The following is a 27,338-nucleotide window of genomic DNA, read 5'->3' on the forward strand; positions in this document are numbered from 1 at the left end:
TAGTCGTGTCCTTTTTTGAGTTTCATATTTGATTCTAATACTCAGTTGATCCAGACATACTTATACTATCTACAACGCTGATCTAAGTCAGATAAACAAATTTCAGTTTATTCTGAATGGTCATTGGTCGATCACAACTGATGACGTAATAAGCGGCCAATGACCATTCGGCAAATATAGTACATGAAAACTTAAGAGTGCTTGCTTAGATTTGAATTCGGCTTTTTCATATTTCAAGTTTTATCTACTAGATCTCGGGGTTTCTTATTTACATAGATAGTAAATAATACAACCAAATACGAACATATTTCTCAACAAGCTAGAGGCAAGCATATGTCTCGTTAGGTGCTTTGTGTGATACAGCCGTGGGGCTGTATCACAAAGAAGCCATTTGCGTTATTGTGACAAAAGAGAAAAGAAACAATGATAAATAACTAAAATATATCATAATTAGTAATTCTAATGAATAATATGTGAATGTAGGTATTGACAAACGAAACACACTCACAGTGGTTTATATTTTGTATAAATGTATACATGTTGTACAATAAACCATAGGAGTAATTATATGTATAGGTGCATATACAAAATTTTTTTTATTTGTTTGTAAGCAAAACAGTACGTAACAAAACATTAAAAAAACTACCATTAAAATGGTCGCAGAGTATAATGACTTGGCAGAGATGTTTTCCAACTCTTTGTACGTTTCATGCATTTGAATCTGTTAAATATTTAGCATATAACCTTATCAAAATTGCATCTTCATATGCCCAGAATTCTAATGGCCTCGATGAAACTTTCCAAGTTCTCGTTACTTTCGTTTACACACAAAACACCCAACGTTTTTGACGGTTTTCGCAAAACTATACCTTAATCTAATTCTTTATAAAGTGTTTTATAATGTTCATTATAATTTTATGTACTTATTTTAAACTAGCTACCCGGCCTTCACACGTATACTATAAGGGTCTATATACAACTTCTTGAGAACAAATATAAAAAAATCATGTTTTTTTTGCTAGTATAGTTGAAATTCTCAACTCTCTCCCTGTTAACATGTTTTACACATATGTACTTACTTTTATCTTGAATTACTCTGTCTATTGTTGAAAAACGTATTAAAATCCGTTGCATAGTTTAAAAGATCTAAGCATACAGACGGCGGAAAAAAGGTTTTATACTGTTTTAAAGATATAAATATCCCATAGAAAATTGTCGTCAATGATGACGTCTCACATGATTCACGTTGAAATGAAAAGAAATAACAATTATTCGGTATTCGATTTTTTTTGTCTCATCGTAGTCACGCTCCACTGAGCACCGAATGCCGAGAGAGAAAACATGAATAACATTCGGCTTGCTATTCCGGATCTGCATTAAGTTAACAATGCATCGGATGCAGTTTTATGATAATTTAAAGAACGAAAATTCAATAGAATACAAATATATGTATTATAATAATACAAAATTAATTGGATTTAAATATTCGAATATAAATAAATAAAGTGCATTTAAATTGATATCTAATTTGCTAGAATTTAATACAAACCAGGTCATTATAGGCCAGTGAATAATAATAATCTTTTGAACCTAGAAGAATATAATTTCCTGTATTGTAAGTTGTTTATAAGTAGCGTATATGAAAAAATAATATAATATCTTGATATAATTTTATCTGACAACAGCATTTTAATGTTATTTAATAATACAGAAGACACATATTTGATATAAATTTACATATAAATATAATATAAAATGTAAATATTATTTTGTAAACTCAGGTGTGTAATTTGACGTATATTGCATTACAATAAAATGTAAATATAAATTTATTGAAAACTATGAAAATATTTTTTGTAAATGGTTTTCTTAAATCTACACTATTTAATCAAACATTATATTAAACTTATCACACTAATTTAAAATAAACCTTTTTTTATTATTTCGGTATTTTTAGCCCGATAGAAAGATAATTTACAATTGTCTTTGTTTATTATTACCTGAGATTATGTTTATTTTTACAAATTCTATCGGACTGGTATGCCTTAGATGTAAATAACATTGTTGTATAATATATAGCGTAAAATATAAGATTTATATACCTAATTGTTTATATGTGACAGTGCAATAAACTTTGTGATATATATGTATTAAATCGTAGTACATAAGGGCATGTCTAGTCTGTAAACGTGACGTCTCCGGCCTTGGCGGTCGGTTTACCATCGGCTTGAATCGGCTGTGCTCGTCTGCTTTTGTCTCTTTCACACTGAATGACTACCTTTCAAACCATCTCGGATTTCCACACGCAACGTTTCGAGGAAACTGACTCAGCTGTGTTTTTGTGTAAACATTTATAAAACCATATTGAGCTTTATTTCATAAACATCAAAGTGCACTTCGTTATGCGTTTTCCTATGCCAGACTTATGAGAGCCTTATACTATACGTCATAGTATCGTTCTTTCTCTTTTTGCCAGTCGCGCACAGCTGCCTCCGGTCAGTACGTTAGAGGTATTTGTTAGTTGCGGTCGTCTGTGTTAAATTCACGTATATTTACGTGGTCGAAAAATATCGAACCGTTACCGATACGATTGTCAACTACATTACATTTTATATTTGACAGTGCCTTACAAGTGTGGTGTTGTAATATCAGGGTAAATCGGTTACTTTCCATTTTTAGATATTATACGCTGGGAAGCTATTGTTTCCAAAACATTGAAAGTTTGTATAATGTCACTCGAGGAAACAGTGCGGCGATGAATCGGTATGCAGAATAGGGAACTGTAACAATTGTTAGTGAGTGCGTGTGTTACGGCTCAGTGGTTCAGCGGTTTTCAGTGTCCCCCAGTGTTGAATTGCTAGAGTTACGGTACGTTCAAGACCTGACTGATGGGAGTTTGTGTTGGGTTTTGTCGAGAAGAGCGTCATGCGGGCTCTCGGATTTAAGTCTAGTGTCTTTGGAGACCATCAAAACGGCGGCTACGGAATTAACACCGGTCCTTGCACCACAGGTTCGTTTCTTATACATTTCGAACAACGATAACTAGTCCTTATTAAATATTTAACCTTACCTTCACAGGTAGTGTAGCTAAGAAATAACAAAAAATATATATGTTCAAATATATTGTTAGCGGCTTTTAATTGGTTGAAATTGAAACGAATATTTAAGTTCTTTATTTTTCTTATATTACTTACAGCGCTGAGTTACAGGTAAATCCGAAAATAGCAATGGCATGTATAATTAAACAGTATAAAAATATACAAATGATTTAATATTAACCATGAAATTTAATTTTTACCTTGGTGCTGGTTACCTAATTATTAATTATATAAAATTTGCACATTTCGAATCACATTGAAATTTTTAACACGTATATAAATTGTTTTACTCAAAATACTCGTATTTTTTTCGGGTACATTCAATTTAAGTAATTATTTTTTATGTATAATTTCAAAAGTACCCTCTTTACTATTCCACGATATAATTGACTCGATCGATATAAATGAACAAATACTAACTTTCTTAGTATAGTTTAAAAAAATTGATTAATTTCTACTGCTGGTTATAATTCATTTAGAAATTTGCATGAACATTTCGAGCTTAAATAATATTAATACTTATATCTGATACCAATAAATTGATATATCCGTAAGTGACTGTTGTGTCAAGGTGTGGGCGAAGACGAGTTCGTTGCTTTAAGTCTTAACTACAAAGTTTCGCGAACATCGACTAGTCTAACCAGTTGAAGGCTATATATAATATACAACAATGTGCATATTCTGAAACGTCTAATTTTTTCAATTGCATAATATACATGGATATACCTACTTATTTCGCAAATATTTCACGGTCGCACTGTTAATACTATGTCGGATAAGTCATTTTATACTTGTCCAAAAATGTATAGAGTTATAAATATTTTTTGTTTTTTGTATTTATTTTTTAAAAATCGGATCTTTTACTATATTGTTAAGAGATAAAGTTTGTGAGTTTGGTTTATTAAAGAGATTTGAATCAAAATTTAAATCCGATTAAAAATGTATCTCTAATACTATGATAACCCTTTTACATAGGTTATATATTATCCCGATCAAATACGAGATTATTTTTGCAACGCAAGTCGACGAAAAAACGACCGAGTGAATGCATTTCTTACGCGCGCTACCATGACGATAAGAGAGTAGATGATTTCAACAGAAAATTTAATTAAAAAATTGATAAAAATATATAGATTAGAACTATTTAAAATTAATATAAATTTCTGTTGGGGGTAATAATAGTTAGTACCTAATTCTATATTCTTATTAAAATAAATTTGCTTATCATCAAGCCTCAAGGAAATTTCCTGTAGATAAAAATCGCCTTTTACTGAACATTATTTGGACGATTAGTTGAAATTTTACGATTGCTTAAAACAATGAATATTTTTTTTTTACCCGTGTGTAGCCGAAGCTTTATTTTTCTAAATTCTATTTTTATACATAAAGAGTGTTTATATTTCCTGATAAAATCTCCATTTAACCCGTACGAAATCGGGGCAAGCAGTATATAAAGCAGTGTATAGCTAGTATTAAATAAATTAAATTATAATTTTACTTAAAATATAAATAATGGCGAGTTTTTAGGATTCTATATTAGTTGCCCGAATGTGGATCAACAAAAAATTTCAAATGGTGAACTGGTGAATGGTGGGTTTAATTCGATTACGAGTTACTTCAATTCGATTGAAAGTCTACAAGGTTCAAATTGCTATTGATTTAGTATTTGATCGATTAAAATCGAATCATGTCAATGCTGTTTGATTTAAAACGTGACAATTGTGATACAGATTTAAAAAAGGCTTTGAATTAGGAACAAATAAAACTTTTAGTTACAATACATTATGTTATGAATAATCGTTTGATTACAATTCGTTGCATTTATCCTTTATCCTCACAGTTTATCCTTTTTGTTTGTTTAAGTACAATCGCATGTTGAGTAGAGATGGTTGAGTTATTTTTGTCAAGGCAGCTTATTATAACAGAATAAACTTACTCTAATTAGTTTAGTTAGTTGTTTTCATTTTAATACTTTTTTATATAAAAAAAATCTCTCTCACATAGTTTGTCGACCTACATCAAGTATATTTGTTACGGCGAGCGAAGGTGTTTGTTTTATTATATAGCGCTCGTCTATAAAAACTGTCTATCACTATTCAAAAATATGAATAAAAACGGATGCTTGAATACAAAAAACTTACATGCAACGTTTTTGTAATCGACTGTCGAAATTTAATAGTAAAAATAAAGAACTGTTTTGTGACAATAGTAGTTTTGCCTTTGTATTATTTATTGACAAGCTATACAGGTAAGGTAGGCTGCAAACTTCTCAAATGAATATAATTTTAAAGTAAATAAATTCTTAAATAAATAAATATAGTGATTTAATGAAAACTTTGTTAAACCCCCAAGTGGTTTGTCTGCGCGTATTGGTTAGCCTTAATGTTTGAAGCTGAGTTGTTTTATCGCTCGCCTGTAAAGACTTTAAAAAAATAATGTCAATATATCTTCATTTCATTTATTCAATTAGAGTTCAGAAATATTGTCACGAAAGTACCTAAATCTGTTTTAAATAAGTGAGATCCCTTTGTACTCTTTGATATCTCTGAAATTAGTTACTTTACTTGACCGTTTTCTAAAATAAATGTTTCCGTGAGTAGGATACTTTATCATGATTTATCATATCCTTTCGGTTGACGTATTCTGGGTATTTAAATTCTCTTAAAATTTTATTTCATCTGTATTCCTGTTAAAAAGATAATACGAGGCTTAGAAATTTGTATAAATTTAAAGATTATCTAATATTTTCAAAAGCGACTCAATGTAACTAATCGTATTATTGGCACGTGCAAATTTAAATTAAGATAAGAAAATATAAAACTGTGGTACAATCACAAGAAAATGAAATTCGTTACGGTGGTTGAAAGCATTATTAGATACAAAGAAACTTTTACTATAAAGTTTAAGTAATTATAATATTATGCCAATATTTTTTTGGTGTGTTTAAATGTTGGTGGGTACAGTTGATAGACAGTGTCTTGTGTCTTATTTTGTTTTATTCTGTAAGAATCGCAGAGGCGTTTATCGTGAGAGGCGACCTTGTTGTGTCTGACATTGGAAACAGAGATTTCGTATAGTGTTTCGTTTGCTTTTAAATCGCAACTGTGTGACCTCTCTGCCCGCACATTACCTACGATATATTAAATGAGCACTACACATTAAGCAGTGTAATCGGACTTATTTCTAATTTGGCATACAGAGTTATGCCGTTTAAACGGCAAATTTTCTCCTTGCTGCATATATTGCATTTAACAGTACAACATTACACAGACAGTGCACATTTCCAAGTTGTCCGAACCTTATTTGTCGTACGGCTTCTATTTCAAGTTTGTTCAGAGCGCGTAACGCAGTTGGTGTTGTTCGGACGCTTTCTATCTGTTATCTAGATATCGTCACCGGACTCGGACAGCGTTGATGTAATTTAAAAATAATAGTTTCTTCTATAATCTCTGATTATATTGTCTTGGTGCCTAAATCGTTTATTCATAAAATATATTTTAATAAACGATTTGTTTATTAATATCATTATTTTTAAAAGTTATATTCCATACTAAATTTCAGATATAGATAAAATATCCCGGTATTATTTACACATGGCCATCTAATGGTGTACTGACTTACAACCGCATTCGAAAAGACTGCGGTTTCCTTGCGAACCTCGGCGCAGTCGTCTTGAACGGATGTTGACCCAACAATTTTATATAAGCCCGGGATTTGTAATTCGATTTTAAATTACGGCCTAGACTAGGGCATAAGCTAGAATCATCTAGGGATGATTCCACCTAAGTTGAAATATAATTTAAGCGTCATAATTTTGAAAATTATGCGGGTGCTATGTGACGGAAACAATTTGACGAGACTAGTCCATTAATAATGTCACTCAATAAACCACGGCTAGGTTTGAAGCTAATTCAAAAATAGAAAGTGTTAAATGCTTCGCATTGACGTACCGTTCTGAATACTCGAATAAGACAATGCGTTGCCTCTTGATAAATGGTTCCTACTTTAGCTGCATAAGTAACTAGGATTCTTTTTTGAATTGTTCGAATTGTTATTGTCTGTAGAGCTTTTAGTTCGCTAATGAATTTGTTGTTTTAATTTAAATTTATTTATATTATTCAGTTTTTAACAATATTGGAACATTATTTTTTATAATAGAACTGAAACATTGAATGTTTAATCATTTTCTTTTGAACTTTAAGTTCCTTAGAATTGGAATAGATATACCAATAAATATTATTTATGTTTATAATTTACAAAGAAATGTCTAATTTTGTTCTAAAGGCCAGTCTTGTTAAATATATATTTTCTAAAAACTTTAACGATAAGTTTAAGTTATCATACTGTTAGGCTAATGAGGCTCATAAGTATTTTGTACACTGGGTGACTGCCCAAAAAGTTTATATAGTGTCAGTAATTGGAATAACTACTAGTCTTCAACATTTCTCTTGATTGGTCGTGTGTTGAATATTAAATACTTATAATATATTTGCATGCACAACTCTATTTCTTTTTGTTTTAATTTAATTTGTTTTCCAATAATAGTTCATTTTTCTCCCATTGTACTGGTATTATAATTCAACGAAGAAACATTGCTAGCATTCTTGTCATCACGAGATCATAATTTGTACAATAGCTGTTTTCAATTGTGTTCTGAATATGTTATTAAACTAAAACAGTATTTTACTTTAAAATAACGAAATCACTTCGAGAAACTTTCGTTAATCACGCTGATTCCTGTCTTCACATTTATTTCCCCTTAAAAAAAAACAACATGTAATAACACACACTTTTACAGATGTTGTTGAGATGTACAAGGGAATAATCCATCAATAATGAATAACAAAATTGACTGTTATGTGAACGTTGAACGTTTGACATTGGGTTTGTCGTTATTAATATTCTTTTGAACTGAGATCCGGGGCTCGCTTGCGAATGGGTCACGTTTCATTGCACACAGTCCATCATGCGTGTCGGACACCATAGACACTTGTAGAAGAACAGCCAATGAAGCAAAAATTGACTCAATTAATTAATCTTATGTAACAAACTCTGGTTAGTAAGGAATATTACTTAGCAAAGTAACTTTTTTTTTCGTTTTTCTAAATCTAGTCAACATCAGTAAAAGTTTACTCGCAAAATTATAAATAAAATGTCTAAATAATGTGACTAAAACTACTCCTGGTCTAGAATGCTGAGAATATGAGAAAATTGTATACAGGAAAACGAATTTGCTCCGGCTTTACAAATAAATTATATTTCTATAAATAATAGTACTGTGAGACGAAGTTTTTTTTTATGACGAAAGATTATGACGGTGGCGAGATCCTATAATAAAACTCGACTAATGAAACATATTAAAAAAGACGTTTCATAACAGTGTAGTTCTTATTTCTTACAATTTAATGTTTAATGTATATTTATTAGGACAAGACAAAGAGACGGATAAACTAAGAGTATATTTTAAGACATCTAACATAGCTTATGATTCTTGAAATAAATAAATTTCACAACGATTTTCATATTTTGCTTATATTTATGTTTAAATAGATTTGCAAGTAGGGATGTTGTATATTATATATTCTATTGAATTATTCAATAATAAATTCGTTCATTAACTATTAAGATATCCATAAAACTAAGCCGAACTTTATTTATTTATAATCCTAAAATTTTGAATGCTATGACAATGACAACTTAATGACGCGTAGCCTAAAAAATTACACTTAATGGTGTTTTTTTTTAAAAAAATAAATAGATAGTAACGTCGTTTGAATAAGCCATCAGAATAGTGTGAAGGTTGCATTTGTGGATTTAGTGCTCTTTGTGTAAAGAGTATTTATATAATGATGTATTTATTATTTACCTATATATGTTAGCATTTAGAACGTCGCGATTCATCGAACCGTTTGACATTGTGACTGAGGAAGGTCATATACGTACGTGTCAGTTTACAATAAGAAATAAAAAGTGTATTGATTCCAATTCGTGACATTTTAATAACGATAGCTCTGGATCGATCCACGTTCTCAGCAGTAGTCATTTCATGTTCACTTCACTTCCTTTCTCATTCGCTGAATATGTTTTTATAGATATAGAGTCGAACCCTTTATGTGAATTGAAACAACTCCTTAAAGGATACAATTTTTTAAACTTTAAATAGAGATTTTTGGCGGTGGGTTAAGTATGCACGGAATTCATGTGCATAGGTACCGAAATCTTGGTAACATTAACATCCGTATAGAAATATTTCGTAACGAAACATTAACATTGTAGTTAGAATGTAATTGCTGTTATTATATCTCAACAACTTCCTTGACTATCAAAATTATACATCAAGTAGGGCCGCAGTATAATACTAAAGCCATTTAATTACGTAAATATAACAAGTAAACACGACGATTGTATGCTCTACACCAATATTATTTACTTACGCAACCACCGTAACATATATAATGTAAAATATTGTGATTTACTTGCGATATTAACTATTGAATACCGGCGGAATAATTCTGTTCAAGGAAAGTTACGTGACTGTATTTGAACAAATCGAAAATAGGAAAATATCGTTTGTTGAAAAATTACATAAGTAAACGGCTAAATTTTGATATAAATGACGTTGACGACGTAAAACGTCGGTTGTAGTATTTAGAAATTACATCAAAATTTTAAAAAGTTTAATTTCTATGCTAGCTCCACTCACTCAGCATATACCCTACCGCCAATCTACAAAATATTCAGTATTGTTGTATTCCGATTTGAAGGGCGAGTGAGGCATGTAACATCTGAGTTCCAAAGGTTGGTATTATTGTGGTAAGGCATGATTAATATTTCGTGCGGGACCAATGTCTTATATGCAATGGTGCTCGTTCGCCTACCTATTCTATAACAAAAAAAGATTTTACGCAATATTTATATTGCGTAAAACAGTGATGGTTACCGACCATTATTTTTATGACTATTCATATCTCGTGTATTTCATACGATTTCTTCCTGTATCCTGTAATCGCCGTGATTGTTTTATATCGATATGAATAATATTAATTTCATAATTTAGAATAACCCTGAACAGACGCATTATTATAGTTCAATCGATTAAAACGAAGTCTTACACTGAGTACTTATTTTAAATTCAATTATTTGTTAGCTAATGTAGAAAAACTGTATGTTTTCCCAAAATAAAAAAGTTTGAACCAAACTAGGTTACTTTTTAGTTTTTACTATTGCAACCATTACATTGCGTGTAATCTAATCGTTATTTTTCTATTTTTTTCAGGTAAGCAACAAAACGAGTTTTTGTTTACTCTGCTGTTTAAAAAAATGAAAAACTAAATGGTAAGTTAAAAACAAATGGGAAAGTTTGGCTAGAAACAAATATTTATTTTTAGGTCAAGCAAAACAAGTTAATGTTTTAATTTAAAACAAGTAATAAATCAGTACTTAGTTTCTACCATTCTCCTATTTAATAATACTTATTTGTTCCAAATTCTTGACTAGATAGAAACCTAAAAAATCTGAATATAAATCTCGTAGTTTTTTTTTTCATTAAACCGAATATTTCAAGAATTCCAACATATTATTGTTATGTGATAAAGATTGTATATTTAAAAATCGAAATAAAACAACTTCAATTGTTATAAATAAAAGTACGATATAAATTAATTATTTTTAATGACACATGCTATACCGTTGTACCGTTTTTAGATTTAATTAATGTAAATACTAAAATATTCTTCTCACATCTTTGGTACGAGAAAACATTAACGTAGTAATGTGATGATGACGCGTAAACTAACGTAGAGTAAGTACCGTTCATAGCAGTGAGTAAATTGAACCCTATCTCTATAGCAATAGGACGTATTGCTAACGAAGCTAACGTTGTCGGGGAAGCCGGGCCACTAACCCATTTATGAATTGTGGGCGGTAATTGAATTACGTTCCTCTGACGCCGCAGACAATTCATTTGTAAAGTGGTTCTTATTGTAATAGTAACTAATACGTTATACGGGCCCTTGACTTGACTCCCAGCTCTTGAAATACAAATGATAATCTTGTTTAGTTGTTAGCTGAGAGCTTTATAATACTAAAAATATGTAAGCTTCATTTGATATGGACTCGGCAGATTGTAAATGACTTATTTTTCTTAATAACAGTGTGCCTACGATATAACTGATCTGACCAAGTATTTTCTTAACAGTGTTGTTTAATAAATTTGCGAAATGAGATGTTTCTTGGAATAATTATCGTTATCGTTAACATTTATGGTCCTGAATAATTCACGGATGTCAAGATGACGAAAGTTGGATCTTGGAAAGTTATGTAATAGCGGCAATATTTTTGCAGTTTGTCTATTACATTTTAATTAATTGAGAAATCTCATACGATCCGGTTTATTGTTAGCGTGACTGTTACCACTCTGAGGGAGTCGTATCATGGAATGAAATCGATACCACATGCATTTTTGTTTCTTGTGGATAATGGTACTTTCTATTTTAAATTTGACCATGCCTGATATTATTCCTTTTTATAATTATGATAAAAAATAATACAGCTAATCCAAGGCTATAGAAAATAAAACTAAAACAAATGAACACTGATTTTAAATATTTTAAAATAGAAAAAATTGTCGATATGTTTGATTGAATCATTACGATTCAATCAAAAATATTCGTTTCGTTTTGATTCATTGAGAAGATGCAATTGAAACGCAAGATTTTTGTCTATTTTGTTATGTAATTTGTTAAAATGACTGAAGCATGATCATGTTTAGTTTTTTCAATAAAGCGATTATGTCTTTAAACCTGTTGTTTGTAACCGGGACCCGGTACTGTGTCGTCATCATGGTGCGCGCCGCCGACCGTGAAGCCGCTTCCGTCGCCATTTCCGTCTCCCACCACGAGCCATCTCGACTGTTAAATCGAATCGTAATCTACTCTCGATCCCAACAATAAGGTCTTGAACAATACCCTTGCGTTTCTCTAGATTAGGCCGTGCACGATATGTCTCATTGTGACAGTTGTGTTACAGTGACGCAAATTGATTTGTTATAGGTGCGGGTACGGCGTACAGTCAACTAAGTAAATCAAAGTTTTAAACATATTATTTTCTTAGAGACACGACGTATAATAAATAATTTGTCCTTTAATAAGTTAATCATTTACACAGCTCTCTATGATTATGCCTTTTCAGCTTCGTAAAAAGCTTTATTTCATTAATAATAAAAAAAAGTGCTAGATCTCACATATACTAGATAGTAAACAATTATTAATAAAAATAGTCTTTCTATATTTAATAGCCTTGATGACAACGTATGGGCGACTCCGTCTTACAAATAAACGTGTTTAATCCAATATAATTTTCACTTTTTTTATGTTATTGTATAAATTGCTATATATTTTTTAATTAATAATCGGTTGATGGGCTACCAGCTGGTATTAAAACCACTGTATGTCATAAAATATACGTAAACACTTAACTTTACCATTTTGTATGTTTTATGGTTTTTTTTTTTACAATCGTCCCTTTATTTGTGCCCATATTCTGTATTAGGCTTAGCGGCAGTGATACATAGGAAGGTGTAGTACAGTTATTCCTTTAGTTGCCGCTAGCTCATCGACATATATAGCATAGCATTTTTCCGAAGTTAAGAACGCGTGACAAGAAATAAACGGAGCAAGTGGATAAAATGGCGCCCAAAATGCGAGACACGTTCACATAATTTGTTTACAGCTCTTGAATTGTCCTTTAGTTAAGACTTATTTTAAGACTTAATGAACACAAAACGTATAAACAGAATAATCAGAGATTTAATGTGTAAAGATTAAATAGTTTTTTTTTTAATTCATTGTACATTTTACTATAAAAAAATAAAATTACCAATTCGCTACGTTACAAACAAAGGTCAACAATAGGAATTTATTTGAAAATATTAGATACATTATTTGTCACAAGTCGATAGATTTGCAAACATTTCGAAGAAATGTTAAAATGCTCGTCAAATATATATTTTTTTATGTTTTGTGAATTTGTATGTTATCAAGGCTATATATATTTCTTATATGAATTATTGCAAAAAAATGTATTTTATAAGTGATAAAAAATCCATATATTGAACCGCAAGATGTGAAACCTCGGAAAACTACGCTTCACCTCGTGTCGTATTATATGACATACTGCTATGTGATATCGAGCTATTACATTTCGTATTGCCTACATAAGTACGCACACTAACTAGGGCGTAGAGAAATGGTTGGCTTGCTCTTGGGCGATATTAATAACGCTTAGCCTACAATCGTATTTACGCATTCACTCCATGACTCTTCGAGCGTATGAAAGTTAGAGAAACGTTAAAAAACTTAATCCTGTGGCTAAATGTTACATAGTATTACGTAATGGAATAAGGATTCGGTTGATCCTTAGTTACAATAACAATCTTTTATAAGTTATATGAAGTAAAATCTGACGATGAAAAAAAAAACGAAACCGAAGCGATGAACAGTCATTCATCAATCCTAAACTGTACTAAATGTGGCCTTCGCGGGTTCACGGGACGCCGGCATATGAGATATATCGAAATTTGTTCTATTGTGAGAATTCATATTTTAAATAAAAACCAATAAGTAAAGAGAATAATAAATAGAATATATAATATTAACTAATAAACATAAGCACTAACATAGTATAAACACGTACTACTGAAACAAATTTATATATATAAATCTCATACATTTTTTTAAACGCAGATATTATACGAATTTCTTATTCAACATATATTAGATGACTATCACGACCGGCTTAGTTGTAGTATAATTTTGTCGCCAATTTAGATGTGAGGTGAAAGTGTCCTCAAAATTTAAATTCTAGTGTGTTTAAAATGCAGATTCATCTAAACTTCCGATATTTCAAAATACTATAACAACAATACGTAAATATTTGACTGATGTAGAAAGCAAAGGTTAAATTAATTTTGACCATCAAAGTCTGCATTCAATGTTTCTTTTCAAGGATAATTGAAAATAATGATTGGGCCTTAATACGCTGATGGCATACGTTAAAATGTGACAGTAATATTTATTTATTATTACAATAAAGTTAAGCTTTAAAAAGACATGGAAACCTATTTTTTTATTTAATCTTTAATTTAAAAAAATACCTGTTTCTTATTCATTCTATATTTACTTAAACATATATTTTTATAATCGTTTACTGAATACCTATTTCTAACAAAAAACTTAAATTTTTAGTATGTATTTTATATAACGGAATAAAGATTCAGTTGATTCTTAGTAATAATTGCGACAATTTATAAGTAAAATATTATTTGTCATCACATAAATCGATTATGTTCCCGGTTTATGGAAACGAGTACTTACTCATTAACCGTGGCGTGGAATAGAAAGTGTTGCCTAACACAATGTGCAGCGAAATATCTATACCGCCTTTATAAAACGTGGCTCGAATTATTATGCAGACCGATTTTAATCCCCTAAGTCGATAAGCGACTGGATCATAAGTTGAATTAAACAGTGAAAGTGTCCCACTCACAGAACAATCGATTGCAACTCATTGTAATGTCACTTTATGACAAATGTCTTTCGAGAATATTTGGTAATAGATCAGACTATAAACGAGATGGATTTCGCCCGATACACGCTTCAAAAGTAAACTCGTCCGGTTCTATTTTAAACTTTAACTCGTATCTATATTTATCACTCGAGTTTACCGTAAACGGACTCGGTTTTAATTCAAGGAAGTGACTAAGCGTACGGCATGTAGGAGGTGAAAGAATTATGTTAAAATGTTTTATGTCGACCCAGATTTCATGTTCCTGGCGCCCGATGGTTCCTTGTTTATAAGATAATTGAGAGTAAATAGTGTACAAACAGTGTCCGAAAGCTCGTAAATACGGTAAAGCAGTCACTTCAATACATCACTTAGTTCATGTCTATTTGTTAATAGAGTACGGGCTTAGCCTATTACGTACTTTTCTTCTATAGATTCATTATTTTCGCCGTAAATATGTTGTTCATTTATTGTTATCCCATTTTCTTATTGAAACTCTTTGTATATTTTTTTATAGAAGATAATTAAACAATGTTGTCTATGATATTTATTGCTGTTATGTATTTAACTTTAATTTGCATATATATCTAAAAAATCTAAAAGTGAGCTTAATAATTTTAAATATGTATTTAAATTGACTTGAATAGTGGTTAGGTAGGGCACTGTTCCGTGTAGCAAAGGGTCTCCGCCATTACTTCCGTTAAACGTGTCACGGTAAGCTGTTATTGTATACATAATCGTATAGGTACAGAGAAAACTTAGATTTATTGAATTGAACAGAAAGTTTTTTTTTTTTAGTTGTTAAATATTTGAATTTAAAAACATTATTTATAATTGAAATCAACTCATAATTTCAAATGAAGAATTTAAGAAATAAGAGAGACCGTTGTTTTTATCACGTGACCACGGAATTTAAGGTCACTGAGGCTTTCCAAACGACACACGTATATTTTTAACAAAGAAGTGATAAGAGGTCATCGCACATAACAAAACCACAAAATGTATAATGTTGTTGAAATGAGAATCAGCAGGAAAACATATTTTGAAATCATTTCCTTTATATATTTTATTTTGAACGTAATCTACCTACTAGGAACAAGGTTATTCTTATAAATAAATTAATTGTCTTTTTTTTTATAAAGTAATATCTGCGGGCGATTTATTTATTATTTATTTATTTACCATGGACTAAATAACTCTTTACATAGACACAAAATATTGTCAAAATAATATAAGTATTAAACTTGTTAGTATCAAAATGCAACTAATAAATAAAAATGTATCCAGTATATTTAAGTTCAAACATTAAATAACAATAACATGCAAATACAGATAACCATACACAAAAATAAAATAATAAGTTTACTTAAATGATAAGAAGAACTTACGAAGTAGTCGTCAAATCTGTTATCAAATCACACATGAATGACCGTGTTTGAATAACTAGAGACCTCCGGTCGTTGAGACGCCTTCGCTATTAAAGCGTACTCGGCTTCGGTATCTCGTATGATTCATACGTAAGCTGTTGGATGCCGGCTTATTGATGACTCTATAAAGGATCGTTTATATCACTTGACTTTTAAATCAAGTAGACGAACTAAGCACAATAAAACCTTACACAAAAGTTGATGCACCGCTTTAAGCTGATAATAAAATTTTCGCGACTTTCATGAAAATTTACTCATAACATCTTCTATAAAATCTACATATATATCTATATTTATATTATTCTATATATCTGTTACCTCGATCTAGTACCTTACTTATAAGGCTATAGATCACGAGGTACTAACTTCAAAACCGAAATTGTCAATATCAGCTTGGAGTTTTGGCAGTGTTTACACATCAAGGCCGTTGGTGAGAGGACCAACTTAGGATTCGGTAGGAACTTACGAGTAGAATGATTTTATTATTACGATAGTGAAGGTATATCAAATGCAACATTGGTCAGGAGGTTAAATCGTCGTATTCGTGTTCCGATGTTAACATAATTTGTGAACTAAAATAGCGTCACGTAAAATATAATAGACTTTAGAAATATTCCTATAAGTATATTTCGTAATATGGAAACGATAACATATCATTTTAAAAGCTACTTATGCAATAATTTTATTGTGTGTAGTCTCACTTTAGTTATAAAGGGGACTTTTAATGGCCCTTGTGAGTTCTGAGATACTTGTAGCATCAATTATTTCAATTGCGCTTATCTCCCCTGAGTACAGCTGTTGGCGCCTTATTCATACCAAGGAAGTAACGCATTCGTTTTGTATACAGTAAAAAATTATGATCACGTAACTCTAAATAAACTATACAAATAAGAATCGAATTAGTATGAGATTGCGAAACTATTTTAACGTTACAAAGTGACTTTATTTTATTTTTAATTTAGGATTTTAGAATATTCTTGAAATAAAGACGCCCACACCGTAGGTTATGTATGCCGTGTTTTATGCAAAGGCTTAAAGAAACGTAACGTTAACAAATATAGTTTTTTTAATGTTAAGTTATTTTGTTTTTTGTTCATAATCTATCCGTTAAGTAATACGTTGCATCAATAGTATTTCCTACTTTTGTTGCGTCCGTTTGTAATCTTTTATTATGTTACAAGATTAGTATCACAAGAGGTGAAATATTTCTTAGATTATTTTTAATATCAAAATAAAAAGCTTATGAATAGCGATCGTAAATAAAATATGAGACATAAGCCGATGCATAAGAGTAACAAGAGTTACTAAGAGAATATTTTATTTTAATGTAATACTAATATAATGTATGGTATCCAATATATAATGGTTTCCTATCGTTTTGAAACGATCTAGCTATCATTGCCAGCAGCCAGATGACTTTAATTTTTACTAAGTTATATATGGACTATATAATATATTTTAGTCAATTATTATAAAACTTATATATGCACTGGCAATAGGTAATTATAGACATTGTTCCCTGTTGACTATTATCGTGTAACGTAACGACTCTTGTGCTTTACAACACACGACTAGTCTTTGTAACTTTAATAATCGTAGTATAGTTTTGGTTTGTATAAAACGAATATCATATAGATGGTACATTATTTCGGATCTAATCAATTGCGTAAATCACAAGAAAAGCTTATTTCTATTGATAATAAATGTTCTTGTTATGATATTATGTTAATTTAATGAGATACATATAGTTTTCTTATGTGAACGTACGACTAATGAGAACGAGAGATCATCTTAGGTTCGAGAGTAAGACGTTAATACAGTACGAGCGATAGATCACTTTATCATATTATTATATTATAATTTATAAGAAGTGTTTGTTTCGTGTTCATTATTAAGCGAACTAATAATTATTAAAGAGTTAATTATTTTACGTATCTTAGAAAATCCGAAAACAGAGACCTAAGTGGACCTAAGATATGGACGTTGGCATCCAATAAGATTTCACTTATAAAATGAAACATTTCACAAGAAAATTTCAAATATTTTGTTTTAGTCGTATCAATTATAATTAATCAATATTAAAACGTCAATGACACAAAGGCCTATCACAATTACGAAATAACAACAATTTATTGTTGTAAGAAAAATTGTAATATCGATTCTAATCACAGTCAAATCATAATAAGTTGTTACGATAAGATTACGAGTTCGCGCGTTGTATTTCCGAATAGTTTCATCATCGGCATTCGTTTTAATTGATATTCGATTAATATTATATTACGTTGATCGAAGGTAATAAATACTAAAGATATTGAGATTAAAAGCGGGTCAATATCCGGAATATTGAGCCGGTGGCCTTGTATACAGATAATAAGTTTGGACAACGGTCCCATAGAAATCAGTTTCAATGAATCGATATCAATTACGACCTGCCGCTTTTAAATTAAAGAATTCAATCCTACGTTTACTTATAGAGCGGTATTTTTTTTTAAAAGGATTATAATATTTATATACTAGATACAATATATTTATTACTTAAAACGACAAGTTGAATTATATGAAATTGAAGTCATAGTATGTAAGAAATACTAATGTTGTGGGGCTTTTAATTGAGTAACAAATACAACCCGTTACATTATAATTTGTAGCCAACTTATTATCGTAGCTAAATGAATAATTATGACATTACCCACACTATCTACTTTGCACCCATTTCATAACTAACTCGGGACTTATATGAATTAAAAATTGAATATTTTTTAATTACTATTCGTCTTAATGTTTGTAAAGAATATCTGGTATTTCAATCACCGGATGCATACTGCGAAATTATCAACTAATCATGGTATAGAAGTTTTAATACTTTGTAAAGTGTAGGTACTGTAATTTGACCTTGGATTATGAGGAAATAATAAAATGTTAGTAACCAAAGAATTTCCAAGGATTACATATTTGTTATTACTTTTCCGTCTCGGTTTCGACAACAATGACGTGTTATGTTTTCATTTGAAGATTGTTATAAAAAATAAGCTATCTACTGTATAAGAGAAAATCTTTTCAGTTGATGAATCTAATAATGACTTGCCAGTTGGAAATATTAAAAGCGTTCGTAATTGAGATCATAAATATTTTAATTACGCATCACACACTTCTTGTGCTTGCAAGTACCTATATAGAATACAACGTTAGATTTTATTAGATAAATTTTTTGTAGATTAAATGGGTATTGATAATTTTATTAGTCTCGAACAAATGTAGAAAAAAATAACAATTTCAATCTGACATAATAATGAAGAACAATCCTTAAAAATATTTAAATTTTTAAGGATTGCGTAAATTTAAATTTTGCGTAATCGTTATCATGGCTTAAAAATACAATATTTTTAATAATGAATTGTATATACAGTCATTTTTAACGACTAATGAGCCTTCGATTGCCTCAAATGATGTTCATGGAGATATTACTTGCAATAAATGAACTTGGGAAGAGTTCGAAGAGTTCGTTGCCGCAAACATCACTAGTGAAACTAACAGAACCAATTCTTGGTAATGGAGTATTTAAATGAAACTGTTTAACGTTCAACTCAATGTTTGTTAGGATTTGGGTAATTAATACATTTTGTGTTCCTTGCGAAAGGTTTATTGATAGAATTACGAAACTCGTACTGTTTTGTTTGCTTTGGTTTACTTCGTGTTCGGTGTCAACTTTCATGAAATCGTCTTGTCATGCCGCATTTAGCAATTCGACGTGCAAAATAGGTTCACTGTGCAATGTAAATTCAGTACACTTACCAATCATGTATGGTTATTAAAATAATATCAGTTGTGTCCAAATTTATAAATCGGAACTCATGAAGGCTTATACTCGAAATAGTATTTTTTTAATTTAATTTGTATTCTATGATGTGTGAAATTTTGTTTGCTTTGACATATTATACAGTATATTTATTTAAATTAAAGGAAAGTAAAATATCAAATATCCCTCTAATGAGTAAAATCCTTTTTTCCTTTTGATTAAAAGGCAACATCCGCTGCGGATCGGTAAAAATATAGGATAGCGATTTAGTGGAAAATATTAGCCAGATACATAAATGTTAATTTAAAATCTACTATTGTTTATTTATCATGTATTTTATCTACACAGTGTAGAGTTTTAAGGAATAAACCTACAGTGGATTTGATTGGGCTTCCTCGTATCTATTTCACTTGAACGTAGTGCGTTCGATTGTGACTAATTCGTGGCTGTAATCCATCAACGGTAAAGCCAGTGGGTGTAACAATCACTCGCCCACGACAACTGTTGAAACAATAACCGAGAATGGGATAAACGACTCACACGACCTACGAGCCAATTTGTAGACATCAAAAATTGATTCCTCAATGTCGCGGTTTGTTTAATGAACACCTTACACGTTTTAGTACAGATAATTTAAGATATATTTAAGGAAAATAATAAAGGTAGGAGAAGACCAATCACGCCACTATTTTTTTAAAAATTATATTAAAAGATTTATTATAAATTAATTTATGACACGTTCAAAAAATACCGTTAAATTGAAATGTTCGACATAAAATTTAAATATAAGTATTCAAAATTCAAGATATATTTCTTTTAATTAATTACCGTGATCTAATCGATCAATCGATCTAGATCTCGAAATAAAAAAGGTTTTTGTAATTTTATATAATTAATAAAATTAATAAAAAACGTCTGAAGTCCAGTAATAATGTTAGTAAATGACGTCGTCGTGCAGGTTTTCAACAAAACTTATTAGCAATCGTTTGTGCCCCAACAGGCAGCTGGTAGTTTCACAAAAGGTCGATTTAATAACACAGCTGCATTATTTACAATGGGACGAACGTAAGCATTCGTCCATTTTGGCCGGAAATTGGCCTGTCCTCTTGCGTGACGGCTGTATGCAGGCATGTTTGTCATTCTAAAACGTAGTACAATTATTCCAACAACTAAATGTCGTAGGGTGACGTCCTCGTATGATTCTATTTTTAAAATACTTGCAGAGCCAATAGGATTTATCACAGCTTCCAGTAAGAACAATATTTTCGACTGTTAACTTTTTTCTTTAAGCGACCAAATTTAAAAATATATATGTTATTTAAACTCGCATTAAACTGACATCATCTAGAGCAGGTATATGTATAATTAACCTTTATAAATGTCATCAAAGGATGCTGATTGCAAAACGGCGAATTAGGTTATTATGTGCCATTATAAAATTTATACGCTATTGTAAACATGTAAGGATGCTTTTTGTCTGTTTTTAGACGCCAGTTTGTTTGGAGAGGCTTTAGTCTGATCGTCGCTAAGCAGCTGTCGTGCCTGACTTTTACAAAAAAATAAATGTAAGACCTATAGAAGTGACAAAATGATAATGAGGGTGCTATTAATGATAGCTTATTATATGTTACTGTAGAAAAAATATATCTTACCATATTTTACAACGATAAAATAATCATAAGATATTTTTGCCAAATATTTTCATAATGCCATTCAAAAGTTGACCTCGCATTTGAAGATCGCCTAACAAATATTTAAATGTAAGGCAGTAAAGAATGCTTCATTATTTGCAGAAACAGCGTAAACTATTTATAAAAATAAAATATTCTCAGTTGACAATTTTATCTAGGTATATTATGTTAATTTGACGTTTTTCCGTTGGTGCTTGTATGGTTAATACTCAACGAACTAACGGGTTTTAAAGAAACATGTTTAAATATTACAATCGTACCTACTTTTTTAAGTTAGTTATATAAAAGTATATAATAAGTAACAGCCTCAATGAATATCAGGTGAGCTGATCTGATAAGTTGTTTAACGTCGAATAAATCTAGTACACAATTAATAATAGGTACACTTCGATGGCAAAGTTTCGTATAACGATTAGTTCTACGTAATAAAATTCGATTTCTTTATTAATTCGAACTCTCGCTAACGCAGTAGTTACTGAATAAATATTAATAATGTTTTTATGTTTTATTTTAAAAAAAGGTAATTATCTATCTATATGTATAATTTATAAATATGTTTACGGCAGTTACATTTAAAATGAAATACACTTAATTGGAGTTAGGGCGTTGTGCAAGTCCGTCTGGGTAGGGAGCACAAACTCATCATGAGTGAGTGCATCTGCCGCCTATCTATCTCCAAACAGCAAAAATAAGTACTACTTGTGGGCCAGTTTGAATGGTGAGTAACTAATGTAACTACATGCACAAGAGACATAACATCTTAGCTTCTAAGGTTAGTGGCGCATTAATGATGTGAGGAACGATTATACTTCTTAAAGAACCAACGACAATGGGCAGTGCAGACATAAAAATATACCTATTAGAACATGAAATAACACAACATGCTAATATTTTTTAAACATGTTTAGATAAAAATAATTCAAAATGTAGCTCGAGTAGAACTCCAGCATACTATACAGCAATATAAAGTTCATATTATTAGTTCTTGCAATAATAGATTGTACCCCGCCGTGTCGATTGTCGAATGCGTGTCACTATCAGACATGGACGTGACTAATCTCACGTTCGTCACGTGTAATGCTTCCAAGTTGCTTTAGGTTCTAGATTAATAGTTTGTGATATGCTGGTATGTTGCTAAATGCAGAGCATTCGTTGGTCTAGTGGATAGTTATATTATAGACTGCATATTGTGAGGTTCCTTGGTTCAATGCCCGGATCCAAGAAAAATTATTGAACTTAGATGAAATAATTATTTTTACATTCTCGTGTCTATCTCGTGTCTCGTGTCTGTCGAGTACGTAAGGAAAATCTGGAATGCTGGAAAATCGTTACATCATGTATGTGCATACACTCACTGCAACTGTAATATTTTTCTTGGATATTCGGTCAGAAGAGAATGTAGACTTCATACGAAAACATAAGTTATCTATGTATCATAATTCTGATTTTTTGCCAAATCATTAATTTTTATTTATGTGATTATACTTGTTCTCATGTAAGATAAAAATCAATGTATGACGATCCGATAAAACGTTATACCAAATACTTAGCTCTCTGAGTTACTCGTTTAGTGTTGTTTTTGAATGACAGCTTTCAGTCGTCATGCTGGTTATATTATTTGTTCATTTATTTACGCTCTATATATTTTACCGTATTTTTAAACAGAAGATTTTTTTATAAACTGTAAATCATCAGAAAATATTTATTTATAATAACAAGAAATGTCCGTCACACATTTAATTATTTATTAATAAAATTTTGTTTCTTAATTAATAATTGCTGATTGCATCAAATGTATCTATGCTAATCAGATAACGGTTACAAATGATTCAAAATCTTCTCAGTACTAACTATGTTTATGATCTCGATCTAACGGAACAAAATAACCTTCCGTGCTATGTACCATAATTAGATTTATAACATGCAATAAGTTATGATATCAACTGTGTTTCACGTATGGCGATTTGGGCGGAGCAAGCGTGTTACAGACGTACAGAGTAAGTATGCTGTAGTTCCAGGAGACATACTTCGCTTACTGTTAAGAAAATATGAAATGATTACATGAATGAATAACCTTGAAATCGAAATCAATCGATTGAAGTATAATAATTTTTTTTTTTAAACGTAATTGTTACATAGCCTTCGATTTTTTTTTCTGTATTATATAAATTTGAAAATTATTGTGTGTGATTTACTGTTATACTATATGGTATATATACATGAAGTAAGTAACACCATCCAAAATAAATCTTCGAAGAAAATTGCTCAAATTACGTTAAACATGAACCTTACATTATACAAGTCGTTTGGGATTAAAAAATTATTCAAGTTCATGATCAACAAGATTGTTCTGGATAAATTATTTGATCTAAACGACTTGCAAAAATAAACAACAGTCGTGTCATTTAAGTTATAGCAAGAAGGCCAATGGTATCGGGTCATACAATTTCGTAAAGGTACTATTTAGTACGAAGAGGCGAAAAGTGAAAGCATTAAACGCTTGGTTGGGTATGTTGGACTTTTTTTCGTCAACTGTTCGCTAATTCAGCATCGAGAATCTTAATTCATCATGCTAAATTACAACAACTTGAAGTATTGAAATAACACATTTATTGTTTCATACATGTAGCATATAATCCGACGACGTGGTAGACCATTTCGTAAGTTAACCGATACTTATAAACTACCATGGCATGTAATTAAGCAGCATATGATGTCATCAATATCAGATATCATGTTATTTTTCCTTTGTTTCTTCTCCAATCAGAGCCTGGCAAATATCATAATGATTTCAACTTTCGATATTGCAGCGCAGAATATGAAACTTGTACTTTTGTTGTAACATTGACCTTCAGTCAAGATATCTTTCGTCGTTCAGGAATATTATGAAGTAACAGTAACATAAATAATATTAAGAATACCATGAAAGACCGCGTTTTATTTAATTTATTCTTATATTGAAATACAAAAATGATGACGTCTTCATTTTATGGCATATTTTTATCTTTCACTTTAACATCGGGTCTGTATGTCTAAAAATAAGTTAACTTTATTCACGCAGATGGCAGATGGACCGACTGTTTCTTTATTTTTTGCTTAAGGCTTGTTTAAGTTAACACTAACAATGTGTTATATAGTTAGTGTATTTGTGAAGTTATAAAAGCTGTATATGTTTAAAAACATTTCTATAATTATAGTCATAAATGGTAGAACTAAAATTATAACGCCATATACGTTCAGTATATTATTATTTTCTAATAAATATACCAAACACAGATGTTTGATTGGAAACAAAGTAACAAAATTGTTTAGCATGTTCGATGTATTGATCGATAATCAGACATTACGTCATGACAAAATGAAAAATAAAGCAATTAAAAATATATATATTGTAAAGTCTCATAATAGTATCATAAAGTAATCTTAAAATGGTTAAAGCATTATGTAGGAAATTTTATAGGTTCCTTTATAAAGCAAAGCATTCAACTACATATTTAGATCTGATATGTTTTTAGCGTTGTCTTCTACTATCTAATTAAGTTTAGGTACCTTTCATTCGATTTTAGTGGAAAATCCGTGGGTTCGAAATGAAATAAAACCTAAAATGGCGTGTGCGAATGTCACGGACGCATTAAATAAATGTTGTCGAACGTTCGTTCGGCCTCAAAGTTAATAGACTAAATTGTACGTCAAAATTACAGTGTGTTTTTTGTGTCTAGTCTTGTTTTTACGAACATATAGTCGTATATAGTAATCCTGTTTCCTATTTTTTCGATGACGGCATGTTATAATAATTACGAGTCGTATTTTGTGGTATTCAATTTCAAATTATTTTATATTTAATTATGTTGGAGCGAAGAATTCATGTTCTTGACAGGCCAAGTCACTTCTGTCTGTTAAATAGCTTGTTATATCTTTGTTTTATATTACAGGAACTTCGTAACAGGTCGGAAGTCACATTAAAAGCACTCTCTTAGGCGTCGACCTAAATTATGTTGTAAATGTTGGATGTTTTCAGAAATTCGGTAATAAATTGTATAATTCTGATGATTATTTATAATAACGTAACATAATACATGTTCTTGAAATATTGCCTATGAAATTATTTCCATGTCTTTTTTTATGTAGGTAGGCTCATTAAAATGTAGGTAAATATTTAAAAAATATTATTATTAGAATTGTCAGATTAAACATCGCAATTCCTCTCTGAAAATGTGAAGAAAATCTCTTAGTAAAGTTTTAACCTGATCTACTTGGAGGAAGGTAAGGTGAGCGAGATCATTATCAAAAGCGCCCTTGTTTCCTGCATACCTTTCTACTCAATTGTCAGAGCGAGTTCTTTAACATTGTTAAGTTTGCTTTACAAATTAAAGGACCTTTTTAGATTTAAAAGACATAACTAGGCCAGTTTTTAAAAAAAAACATTGTTAACGTAAAACATCCACTGTCGCAGTACTAAATTATTTAAAGTTTTCTGTACATAAGCTTATTTATTATTCTATTTTCTAACCACGTACCTACCACTAAAATATACCTGAACATAAAAAACGGTAATTTATCTCAGAAACCAGAAATTCATTAGCAGCCTGTAAATTTCCCACTGCTGGGGCCTAAACGCTAAGGCCTCCTCTCCCTTTGAGGAGAAGGTTTTTGAAGCATATTCCACCACGCTTCTCCAGTGCGGGATGGTGGAATACACATGTGGCAGAATTTCTTTGAAATTAAACACATGCAGGTTTCCTTACGATGTTTTCCTTCACCGCCGAGCACGAGATGAATTATAAATACATATTAAGCACATGAAAATTCAGTAGTGCTTGCCAGGGTTTGAACCCGAAATCATCGGTTTAGATGCACGCGTTCTAACCACTGGGCCATCTCGCCTCTGAAACCAGAAATAATGATGCGAAAAATACCTCAATAGTGCATTTTCAATTTAGAAATAATACTAACCATTTTATCAATCCTGTGATTTGAATTGTGTTTCTTTAAAAAATTATAACAAGGTAAATCAAAACACTTTACTTGTCAAAACATATGTAGAGTAAATGATCGGCTGTCAAATTAAGTATTTTTACACTCACGCTGGTGGTAAATGGCGTATAACGGTTATGTTTGATTGGCTCATGCAAGATACATTTTTGAATGGCGTGACCCGCAAATTATAGATTACGGAATAGGATTCACGCCTCGAAATTATGCTTAGTATTCTTGGCATTGCGTTACGTGTAAATGCGTATTTAGGTTTGTTAATTGTGCAAAGTAAAAAGAACTTTGTACAAATTTTAAAACATCGTCACGCTATAATTGTAATGAATGGAATATTTCTATATGAGCTTCTTTTATGAATTTTAATTATGATACTAAGTATTAATACATCGTTTGGAATATATCCTAGGCTATTTGTTCGTATAGTGTTTGAAAAAAAAAAATATAATCTCTTTTTTTTTTGCCTCGACGGTTTCGTACCTACTACGTTTTAGATAAGTCAATAATTCATAAAATTAAAAAAATTGGACTGGATAATCGAAGCAAATTGAGTTTGGTTTGGTTTACCATAAGCTGAATAGTTAGAGCAGTTAACTAACGAATCAGCTTTTAAGAAGCTGCATCAATACATCAATCGAGTTATGATTGTCTTTACCCTCCGAACCCACGAACACCACGCCCTAAGAAATTTTAAAACCCGAATGCTAATTAGTTTTGTTAAATTAATTTATTTTCATACTTTCCACATTGCAGACGTTTTGATCTTCATGCGTAA

The 27,338-nt window shown here is 30.7% G+C and overlaps 1 protein-coding gene across 7 annotated transcripts in view; it reads left to right on the plus strand.

Moving 5' to 3' along the window:
• Jvl (javelin-like) overlaps positions 1–27,338 on the plus strand; it is a 74,356-nt gene that overhangs the window by 30,803 nt on the left and 16,215 nt on the right. The window contains exon 1 of one of the 7 annotated variants that reach the window (XM_064215953.1): positions 2,335–3,010. The exons of the other annotated variants lie outside the window; for them this stretch is intronic. The gene's annotated coding sequence lies outside the window, so the exon portion shown is untranslated. Of the gene's footprint in view, positions 1–2,334; positions 3,011–27,338 lie in introns of those variants that run through there. 7 annotated transcript variants of the gene reach the window in all.

Source organism: Vanessa tameamea, chromosome 10, assembly GCF_037043105.1.
Source record: "Vanessa tameamea isolate UH-Manoa-2023 chromosome 10, ilVanTame1 primary haplotype, whole genome shotgun sequence".
NCBI lineage: Eukaryota > Metazoa > Arthropoda > Insecta > Lepidoptera > Nymphalidae > Vanessa > Vanessa tameamea.